General features: G+C 41.7%; 1 protein-coding gene across 7 annotated transcripts in view; it reads right to left on the minus strand.

The window, feature by feature from the left end:
- Window positions 1-10,576, minus strand: part of SIPA1L1 (signal induced proliferation associated 1 like 1) — a 163,683-nt gene extending 153,107 nt beyond the window's left edge. For 4 of the 7 annotated variants that reach the window (XM_079989837.1, XM_079989841.1, XM_079989839.1 and 1 more), the window contains exon 1: window positions 10,451-10,575. The gene's annotated coding sequence lies outside the window, so the exon portion shown is untranslated. Of the gene's footprint in view, window positions 1-9,329; window positions 9,516-10,450 lie in introns of those variants that run through there. The other 3 variants (XM_079989840.1, XM_079989838.1, XM_079989836.1) reach the window with 3 other exon arrangements.
- Between the last annotated feature and the right edge of the window lie 231 nt (window positions 10,577-10,807).

Raw genomic sequence — 10,807 nt, forward strand, 5'->3', positions numbered from 1 at the left:
CCATTGGACATGCTGGCTGGGGCTGATGGGAGCTGGGGTATGACATCTGGAGGACCACAGATTCCTTCTCCCCTGTTGTACTGGGATACCACAATGCCAGTATCTGACTGCTGGGAGAAGCGCTCACACTTATGTAAGAATTGCAATGAGCCTCATTAGAGCTGTACAGTACTCCCTTCATATAGAGCAGCGGTTCTCAACCTGTGGTTCCCCAGATGTTGTTGGACTACAACTCCCATCATGCCTGAGCTCTGACCTTGCTAGCTAGGGGTGATGGGAGTTGTAGTTCAACAACATCTGGGGACCCACAGGTTGAGAAAGGCTGATATAGAGACACAAATGTATCATTCCCCTTCCTCAATGCTTCTAACGAAACATGGAATGTGACATCAGTGGAAAGGAATGTGTAAATACTATTAGTAAGCATTCAACTTTTTTTTTTACCCTTTCTATGATATTCCATGTAATTTACTTTGCTTTGTCCAATAAGGGCTCGTTTTATATAGTAATAAAAGTAAAGGACCCCTGGATGGGGTTGCAGCGCTCATCTCACTTTCAGGCCAAGGGAGCCAGCATTTGTCCACAGGCGGCATTCCAGGTCATGTGGCCAGCATGACCAAACCGCTTCTGGGGCAACAGAACACCGTGATGGAATATATAGTAATATATAGTAATATCTTCAACTATTAACAATGATTGTAAGCAATGGGATAGATTAAATCTAAGTTGTTATTTTAATCAATGTCAATTTCTGAGCAATTTTTTTTTAAAAAAGCCTCAGCAGCAAAACTTTTACACACCTTTTATCATCAACAGACCCATGCAGGTGCACAAACCAATTCCAATGCATGTCTTGCATCACAGAATGCATACAAAAACAAGCCCTGTTTGTGTTTAATATTATAGCCCTTAACTGCAAGAACAGGCATGAAACACCCACGTACGAAAGCACAGCCAAGAGCTGCTATTATGCGCTACCACCTGTAAAATATTGTTGAAACAGTGCGCACTGCATCACGAAATCTGCTCTTTCTCCAACAAAACACCACAGAGGTGCAGATAAGCCAAAAAGTCAATCTTTCCAACAGTCAAGGCAACCTAGAATGAAAATTATAATTGTAAGTGCCAGGAATCCCTTTAAAGAAAGGTATAAATCCCTTAGGATGCACACTTACATCAACACAATCCACTTCACCAGTACTAAATACTTCACAGTAGTAATGGCAGAAGTGAGAGTACTGCTGCATCGATGGCTTACTCTTTAAAAGAAAACAAAATTAGAGTTCTGCATCACTAAAAAGAAGATCTGTTGATAGTGGCTTGCAGCTCAGGCAGCTATTGCCCAGACAGCTCATTATTTGGTAAATCAGTCGTCATCATCTTGCTACTCCAGGTACACTTGGAAAACACCACACAATACTGGTGCAAACCTTCCACCTACCCTTGGACCAAGCAAGTTCCATGCCTTCAGAAGCACAAGGCTTGTCTACTGGGAGGAGAAAGCGCTCACACCTTAGAGCAGCCTTCCCCAACCTGGTGCCCTCCTGTCATTCCTTGCCATGCTCATTGGGGCTAACAGCAGTTGTAGTGCAAATCATCCAGAGGGCCCTAGGTTGAGAAAGTTGCCTTGGAGACTCAAAATGAGACAGATCACATCCATCAGTCTCCCACCAAGCATGGGTGCTTAAAACAGCACTGATGCTCCTGGTCCAAACTAGCTTTGGAGTAAAAAAATCTGGCCCTACATTCTTTAAATACTGGCACCATTCCCATGTGCACCCTCTCAGCAACGCCCCCTTAACAATGCCATCAATTCACAATTACTGAGCAATAGCAGCACAGATAAGTATTTTGGGTGGTTAAGCTACAGGGGGGAAATCCCTCTCTAAGCTTTTTATCAGTTTTGCCTACATTTGAAAATGGAAAACATAAAATGTTTTATTTTAATTAATTTTATATTCCTTATATCATTTTTCAGCAGATTATGAAACACTTAGAGCAGGCACGTTCAAAGTCTGTTTTGGGGGCCTAATGCGGCCCGCCAGTCAGTTTATTTCCTGGGGTAAAATCAGGTTACAGATTCCAGTAACCCAGAAATAGCACCTCGGGTTAAGAACTTTGCTTCAGGATGAGAACAGAAATCGCCCGGTGGCGGTGTGGCAGCAGCAAGAGGCCCCATTAGCTAAAATGGTACCTCAGGTTAAGAACAGTTTCAGGTTAAGAACGGAGCTCCGGAACGAATTAAGTTCTTAACCCGAGGTATCACTGTAGTATTATCATAATGATGAGCAACTGCTCTCTAGAGTTTCAGATCAGAAGAATAATTCCCAGCCTTAAGTGGAGATCCCAGTGACTGAACCTGGGATCTTTTGCATGTAAAGCATGGGTTTTCCCATCCAGCTACAGTCATACAACTATCATTTATATTAATCAGAAATTAAAGCGGTACACTGTCAGTGATGACAGTTAAGTGATGAGAACATTTTTCAAGAACTGGGTATCAAGCATTAATAGAAACATATCAGATCCAAACATGTTTCAATCTACAGCTCTCTCCATTATTCTTAATATCATTAAGGACTTTTAAGATGAGTGGAAGAAGGATAATTAGCCTCATCAAACCTTAGAAGTAGCCTAGTCAGGTTTGTAGAGTTAGGTTCTTGGTGAGAGGGGGAGTTCTCTTTAATAGAGAAGTGTATTAAAAATTGTTTCAAACACCTGGCCTTCTTAATGGTTGTGGCCCACTTTTATTATAGTTTGGTGGGTAGAATTAGATTTCTCAACAAGATCACCGCATATACATATATTTCCAGGTAGCATGGGGATTAAATCAAATCTTCACTTAAAGAAAAACTTGTTTTGAAATGGAAACCAAACCACATTTTCCCCAGCATTTGTGCAGAAATCAAAATGCCTTCACATCCACTGCCTGTCATGTTGAATACAGCTAAATTTGCAGTAATAGTTTTCCAATTCAGGAAAGCCTTGCAACCTGAGATACATGCCGTGTGTGCGTGTATGTTTTATATTTCATGTGTTCTTTTGCATGTGTTTTAGTATGCATTTTCTATTATTTTAGCTTGTTTGTTAGAATCTGTTTGCTCAATTTCCCCCCCCCCTCCCGCTATAACCTGAACCAATGAATTTTGGATTAGATAACTTATGCCACAAAATTTGACTGGGGGAGGGTGAGTCCACTGATTCTTCTGGACCTTTTACAGCTTTTGATGCCGTTGACCATAATAACCTTTCTGGTGCAACTCTCTAGGATGAGACTTGGAGGCACAGTGTGATAATGGCTACGGTCCCTTTCTGGGGTTAAAAACCCAGAATATGGTGCTGGGAGACTTTTGTTCCATCCCTTGGCCATTGATATTTAGGGTTAATTGCACATCTAGCCCTAAAGTTCTGTCTTTGTTCTCATGCTTTTCAACAGGTATGTAAAACCACAGAGAGAAATCAACTGATGGTTTGAGCAGAGGTAGCATTAATATGTGGATGAAACACAGATCTATCTTTCTTTTCCACCATCTAATTCCAGGGACGTAACCCTGAATAGGTGATTTGGGAAGCTCCAGGGTTACATGAGATGTTTACAAGATTCACCATTACATAAACCTTTGCTGTCAAAAACTAATGAGTACTTGTAAGCAGTAAGGAACTAGAAAATGTTAAGGAGTAACAATTGGATAAAAATGGAAACAAAATGCAGAGAAGATGTAAAGAATCAGTAGAAGGGGGTGGAAGGAAGTCTTGAGGTTTAAAGAACCTCAAAATAAAGTTTGTAAAATAGTAGGATTCCTTATTAGAAGTTCAAATGTTAGATTGTGGTTTGATTTTTGTATCTTTATTTTATTGTTTAATATCTGTGAAAATTAATAAAAAAATATTTACAAAAAACACACACTAATGAGTACCAACAATAGTGAAGAAAGTTAATTCCATGATGCAATTGTAGAGAACTAAAATCATAAGAGCAACCTAGAAGATCCCATAATTAACTTCCGGGTCGGCGCCATCGCCGAATGGCGGACTCCCTCCGAGCTCCGGAGGGAGTCGGCTGGGTAGGGGTCGGGTCCTGCCGTGCCGGCGACACGGGGACCCTCAAAAACCATGGGCGGAGATGCCCATGGACTTGGTGACTCGGCGGGCACCGTTTGCGCCCCCCCGACCCGCAAAGGAGCCTTTTTAAAGGCTGCGGAGCGGGTGACGGGGGGGGTGTGGTGCTGTGAGTCCAATGCTTCCCCTGCCCAGCGAAGCCGCATGCCATTCGGCGGAGAGCAACGACTTCTTCTTTGAAAATTTCGGATTTGGACTAAAAGGAACAACCCGTGAGTAAATTGATTGGACTTAAAAGGGAAATTTGATCTTTGAATTTGGAGCGAGCGGGGGGAGTGCAAAAAGGAAGTCCGCCCCCCCCCTGTTGTAGATGGCTCAACGCAAGGATTTGACAACTAAGATCGAGAGATGAACTTGTTTACCTGAAAAAAATTTTTAACTTCACGAAGGGAAATTACAATAATTGTGCTGGAGGAGAAGACTGATTTGTGGGAAGTAAAATGCAACCCCCCCGGGAACCGGGAACGATCCGCTATGAGAGACTGGTGAAGAGACACAGAAACTTTGACAGCTGTCAAAGTAGCTGTCAAAGCAGGAAAATAAAAGAGAACTTTGTTACGATGGCTTTGCTGGTTAGATTTGTTACAATTTGGACATAAATTATTGGAAATAAAGGCAACAAGTTATTTGACTTTTGGGTCTGATTTTGAAAGAAATTAAGTTACCATATTCCCTCTAGAGGGAGGCTGGGACATTGCAACAGTAGCAGCAAGTGGAAAAATACTATGAATTTGAGCAGGATCTGTTATCTCTTGGGAAAGCTGCAAAAACGAAGCATTATTTTGTCTACAGAGGTTTCTATACTAAAGGAGACAATGGATTTATCTATTGAAGAAAGGAAGGGACTTGACGCAAGTTATGTTCCTGAATAACAAAAGCCTCTGTGGAGAACAAGAAGTTTCTGAATTAGAAGGTTTCTGCAGCAGAACAGGAAAAAGCAACCTGAGGAATAAGAGCTGGACCAAATTTGAAGCCGGAGTATTTGGAACATCCAGACTTTAAAAGGACCAAGAAATAGAATTTAAGTTAGACTCTTAAACATAGAGGTCTGGATGGAAGAACAATGACTTTTTCTGAGAGTTTTTTCGAGATTGGACTTTCTGAAATTAAAAGCTATCAAAAGATGGCAAAGTGGAGTTGAGATATAGACGTGGATACACCAGGCTGGCAGTAGACAATGGATGAACTTTGGGGATTGGAACCGGGGAATGGGGGGGGGGGAGATTTGGAATCCAAAGGCTGTAAAATTATATATTATTTCTTTCTTTACTTTTTTCATGTTTGTTGTTTGGAAATAGGGGAATTCGTGGAAGGGGAATGGGGTCGATCTTAGGGAATTATATAAAATATAAGGAGAAATGGTTCATTAAGATAAATAAGATAAATTAATTTGGAATAAATGGGTTATTTAAAATTACAAATAAGGTTTTAAAATTTGGGGTAAGAATCTGTGGAATCAATTTAAGGGAAATGGAATACAAGAGGGGGAGGGGGGGGAAGTCCGGCAAAGATGCCACTGAAACCAAGTGTAAATCATATTTGTTTTTTCTTTCTTTCTTGCTATCTTTCCTTTTTATTCTGGAAAATTTTTAATAAATATTATTAAAAAAAAAAAGAAGATCCCATAATTAGTACTAATAAATAGCTATTGAAATAATTAATTAACAGTATGAACAATCATCACCAAGTTTATTTTTTATCACTTGCAGGTGTCCAATTTGCTAAGGAGTTACTTTTTAAAAAGCAGCTTTATATCTCAAATAAGAATCAAAATGAAGCCAACAATTTATAAATATGTATCAACTGGGGAATCTTACGTTAACAGAGATTCTTGGGAAGCAAAGTCACTGAGTCATATCTCCCTGGAAACATGAAACTAAGAACAATCCAGCACATTTTCATCTGATTATAAGATGCTATTTAACACACAATTACCCTTCGTAAAAGAAAATATATATCCATATATATATATCTACCAAGAGCCATGGAACATCACATTCAGGTTCCTTTCAAATTGAATTAAATCAACTGATTTAAAAATGACAGACTGAACTATTGATATAGAAAATTAGCCAACAAACCCTGTGATAGAATCTCCCCCTACCTAAGATACAAAGGAGCATGGCATTTCCCCCTAGTTGACAGTAGCATAATATCAAAAGAAATCCAGCATACACACACATTTACAAAACACTACAAAACTATATACCAAATTTCTAAAGAATTAAAAATAAAACTTCTGAAATGATGTTAATAGGGGGGAAACCCAAGGTATGAATCACCAGTTATATATTCAAAAAATTCAGTACATCCAAGTATATACTGGAGTTAAGTGATAGATGCGTCTATAAACAGGGGCATGGTGCAATAGATAAATAACACCCAAAAAGTACTTTGCTGACATACCAAAAGTAATCCCAACTTTCACTAGAAATAGTTTAGAGGTGGTGGTAAGAAAATAGTTGTTAGACAAGCGATCAACCTGCAGGATTTACGTTTTTTAAAGCAACACTGGAGCTTTTTCTGTATCCCAGTGGGGTATCCTGAATGTCCTGTAAGCAGTGAATATTAAGCAGCAAGTTCCTTGGTGTAAAGCCTATACTACTGCTATAGAGAAATCTGTGCCCCTTTCTCTCATTGAAGAGACATACTATGGTTGTATAAATGAGGATGGATACAAAAGAAATTCAAGGGGGACACAATCCTCTCTCTCTCCCTCCCTCTTTCAGAGTTTGTAGGTTGTCTAAAACAATGGCTGTCTTCCAGCTTTTCAATTTGTCCTTCTCCATGTACTGTACAAAAAAATGAATCCCTAGTTGAACATACAGAATAGTAAGAAAAGAATAAAGATAAGATCCAACATGTTTCAAAATAAAAATAATTATACTTGATACAATGTAGTTAAGATATTAGTGGAATACATCATATACAAAGTAGGTTCATAAACTGTTTGAAAGTGGGGTTGTTGTTTTTAAGTAACAGTCTTGATTTTAACAAAACATTTTAAATAAATGTTCTAGTATTTCACTATAATACATTTGACCGTTACGTGGGAGGTCTAGTCATACTCCCCTAGATTCTATCTAGGGAAGGGATGGGAACCTGTAGCCCTCCACATGTTTTCACACTAAAATTTACATAATCTCTGACAATCTGCCATGCTGTCTGGGGTTGATGGGAGTTGCAGTCCCAACAGTATCTAGAGGGCCACAGGTTCACCAATCCATTATGGGTCCTATGTAAGAGATTCTGCAACCCTGCTCTTCCCCAGAGCTCTGCATCCAAGTTGGGAGGGTAGGCTTGAAATTGTCAAAAAAGTATCTCTTTCCACATATGCAGAGCTGTGTATAGGGCTGAGATAGCAGAAGAAGTGCCACGTGCTATTTCAATTCATACTATATGTCTTTAATCCAAATTCAAATCTACAGCTGCTAGTACAAATGTCTACATACCACAGCTGTCAATGTTTCTCTTTTTTTAAGGGAAATTCCCTTATTCCGAATAGGATTCCTCGCAAGAAAAGGGAAAAGTTGACAGCTATGCTACATACCAAGCTCAAACCTAACACCACCACAGAAGTAAAATTCATTGAACCACCAATATCACCAACATTTCGAACAAAAGATACAGCTATTACCTACTTAGTACTTTGTTCAGCCGCTTAGGTAAACTGACCCAAAGTAAACCCAACTGCATATTGATACCTCTATTGTAAGCTGACTTGAAGGAGTTTACTCTCAAAGGCAGCATAAGAGACAAGATGCTTTAACAAAAATTTGAATACTATCTAAATGACATTATACTGCATTATGCAAAAACTGGTTAAAACAAGAAGGCAAACTATAAACACAGCAAAACACAACTGGGTATAAGAACAGACATGTTCAGGCAAGCACAATTTGATGAGTAACTGAAAACTTAAGGCTGCTGGTTGCAGGCAACCAATATTTAACACACATACAAATGTATAAGTGCTCATGGACCTTGTACACAACAAACAAATGATCAGGAAAAGTGATTCCTGGATATTCTTCAACTGCTTCCTTCCCCCAACAGGTGATCATTTACTATGCAGAGGGAAAAGAAAGACTCCTCAAACAGAATAGTGGGTGCACAAGGCTCTTGCTGGTTGACCATCACTGTACTCGTTTCTTCAAAATACTTTAAAAATATAGTAAAGTTGGACCTGGTTAACCTCTGGACAGTAAGCCAGAAGGACAACTTAGGAAATGGAGGTAGTGAAATATAAATGCAATGAAAACCTTTTGCAATAAATACTATTGTCAGAAACTTAAGATTTCACTTTCCCTTATGCCTCAAAGGCAGAACAAGGAGCTGTACTGTTGAACTGCACTGCTCAAAAATAAAATGCTATACTCCCAACTCTATATGAAATTGGAGACACCTATTGCACAACCAACAAGAAGCACCAAAAGAAAATCCTTTATGAAGCTTGCTTACAATTTAAATCCATAAAAGTGAACATGCACCACATGCAATGTGCACAGCAGTGGAAAAGAGGAGGGTCCAGGTCAGTTTCATCATGAAAGGCAAAATTTAAAGAGGAAGGACCAATCTTCATTCATCCAGACAGACAAACTGGGAATCTAATGAAACCTGACACCTCTAAAGGAAAATTGTAACACTGCAAGGACCCACACTTAGCAGAATCACCAAAAACCCAAGAATCAGTAGTCAGATTTTTAAATCATCCTGGACAAAATGAATTCAGGAAAAAAAGTCTGGATTTGTAGCAGAAAAAAAAGAACAGCAGCAGTCAAGGTTAGACAAGGAGAATTTCCTACTAAAAGCATTTTCTGTTCTATCTCCCCCCCCCCAATGCAGACAAGTGCACTCCTCAGCAATAAACATAATCCATGATTATCCAATAGATATGCATACATTAATTTTAAAACCATACCATGTGGCAGAACTGTTACTAAAAATATAACATTTAGAACATAAAATAAAATGTAGTTTTACTTCACTTATAATCCATTTTGTTGGCAACCATCCGCCTCGGGAGACAATGGAAAAGTGTGCCTATTTTTATTTTAGAAACAAACCTGTTCAAAGCTACCTGTTCTACAAGATCCAGTTTTAAAGCATTCCCTATTCACTTATCTGAACTACTGGGAAAGAAACTACATTTCATCCTTCCACTCCCTTTCCCACACTATAAACATTCAGATTATCCCCAACAGCATTACCTTTGAATTAGCTAATAATTATCACAGTGTCCAAACTGGTTCAGAAGAAAATAACTACAGCAAAGCTGACAACTAAAACTGCTGACTCTTTTGACCCATTCCCCCAACCACCCAAAAAAAGGATGGGGGAACACAGAGGAAGAAAACCTTTCCACAGCAACCGCCTGTCGGTTCTACCCAGAGGAAAAATAATCAACTTGGTCAAGAGGTTTGGGGAGAAATACGAGTCCTCTTCTCCCTCCCGCACTCTCTCTCTTTTTTTTCCTTTTTTTTTTTTTGGAGGGGGGAAGGTGGAAAAGAGATGAATCCAATGAGTACCAGAAGGCGGGGCGGGGGGGGGGGAGAGAGAAGGAAAGCCAAGTGAATGCCGCTGCTTCTTTTTTTCCCCTTGTTTAAACTGGGGGCAGGGTGAGCAAGTCAGCTCCGAATCTCGCTGGTCAGTTGCAGGCGAAGCTCGCAGACTTTCCGTGCAGCTCATTTCTCGGGGATATAGGAAATATTTGGGCAGGGGGCGCTGAAAAGAGAGTCTTTCTCTCTCCAATGAATCGAAGGAGGGCGGGGGGAGGAGAGGCTCCCGGTTTAATGAATTGGGGGACAGAGGGGGCGACCATCATGCAGCAGCAGGACTTTGGCAAGGTGCGGGGTGGGGGGTGGGAATCAATAGCACAGAAAACTCAAGGTCTCGGGAGTCAAAGGGAAGGGGGAAGGGAAGGGGAAAGGCGCTTTAGGAGCAGAGGTTTTCGGAGAAGTGGGATTAGAGCGGGGAAAGAGGGGGCGTGTTGCCTCCACCCGTTTCATTCAGGTTTATCAGCTCCCTCCCGCTGCGACTACCAGAGTCATTTGGGGGGGGGGACTTGGGTTGGAGGACGGGGGGGGGGTCCTGGTTTGTGTGTCGCCGCTGCCCCGTCAGTATGCGGAGGAGACTAGAAATATGTATGTGTGCATGCATATTTGTGTGTGTGCGCGCGCGCGTGTCTTCGTCAGGTTCAGCCGCACTCGGGGGCAGCAGAGGAAGGTGGGGTGGGGGAAAGAGGGGGGGTCTGAAGCCGTCCCCGTCGCCCCGCTGCCCAGCCCAGCCTCGCTCAGCTACCTGCCTCCCTGCTTCCCTCCCCAGAACTCACCCAACAAAGTTGCTGCTGCTTCTGCGTGAGCCGCTGCTCGCTCCCTCTCCAGCGCCCGGGATGAGCTCACCCAGCAAGCTTGCCTCGCTCCGCCTGCTTACCAGTCCAACTCTCGCGAGAAGCCGCGTGGCTGCGGCCATCGCCGCGCGCCGCGCCAAAGAGTGGGACCCGAGCAGCCGCGGCAGTTACTATGGCAACTGCCAAGCGCCGGGCCTAGCGATGGACCGCCAAGCCTTGCGAGCCCAGGCAAAGGAAAGGGGGAAAGGGAGCTCGGCTCCGGAGGGTGTTGTCGCTGCGGTATCCTGTCCTCCGCAGCGGCTCTGAAAATCGAGGCACGCTCCGCGCCCTTGCAGTTGC

The sequence above is a fragment of the Podarcis cretensis genome, assembly GCF_951804945.1.
Source record: "Podarcis cretensis genome assembly, chromosome: 1".
In the NCBI taxonomy this organism is placed as follows: Eukaryota; Metazoa; Chordata; class Lepidosauria; order Squamata; family Lacertidae; genus Podarcis; species Podarcis cretensis.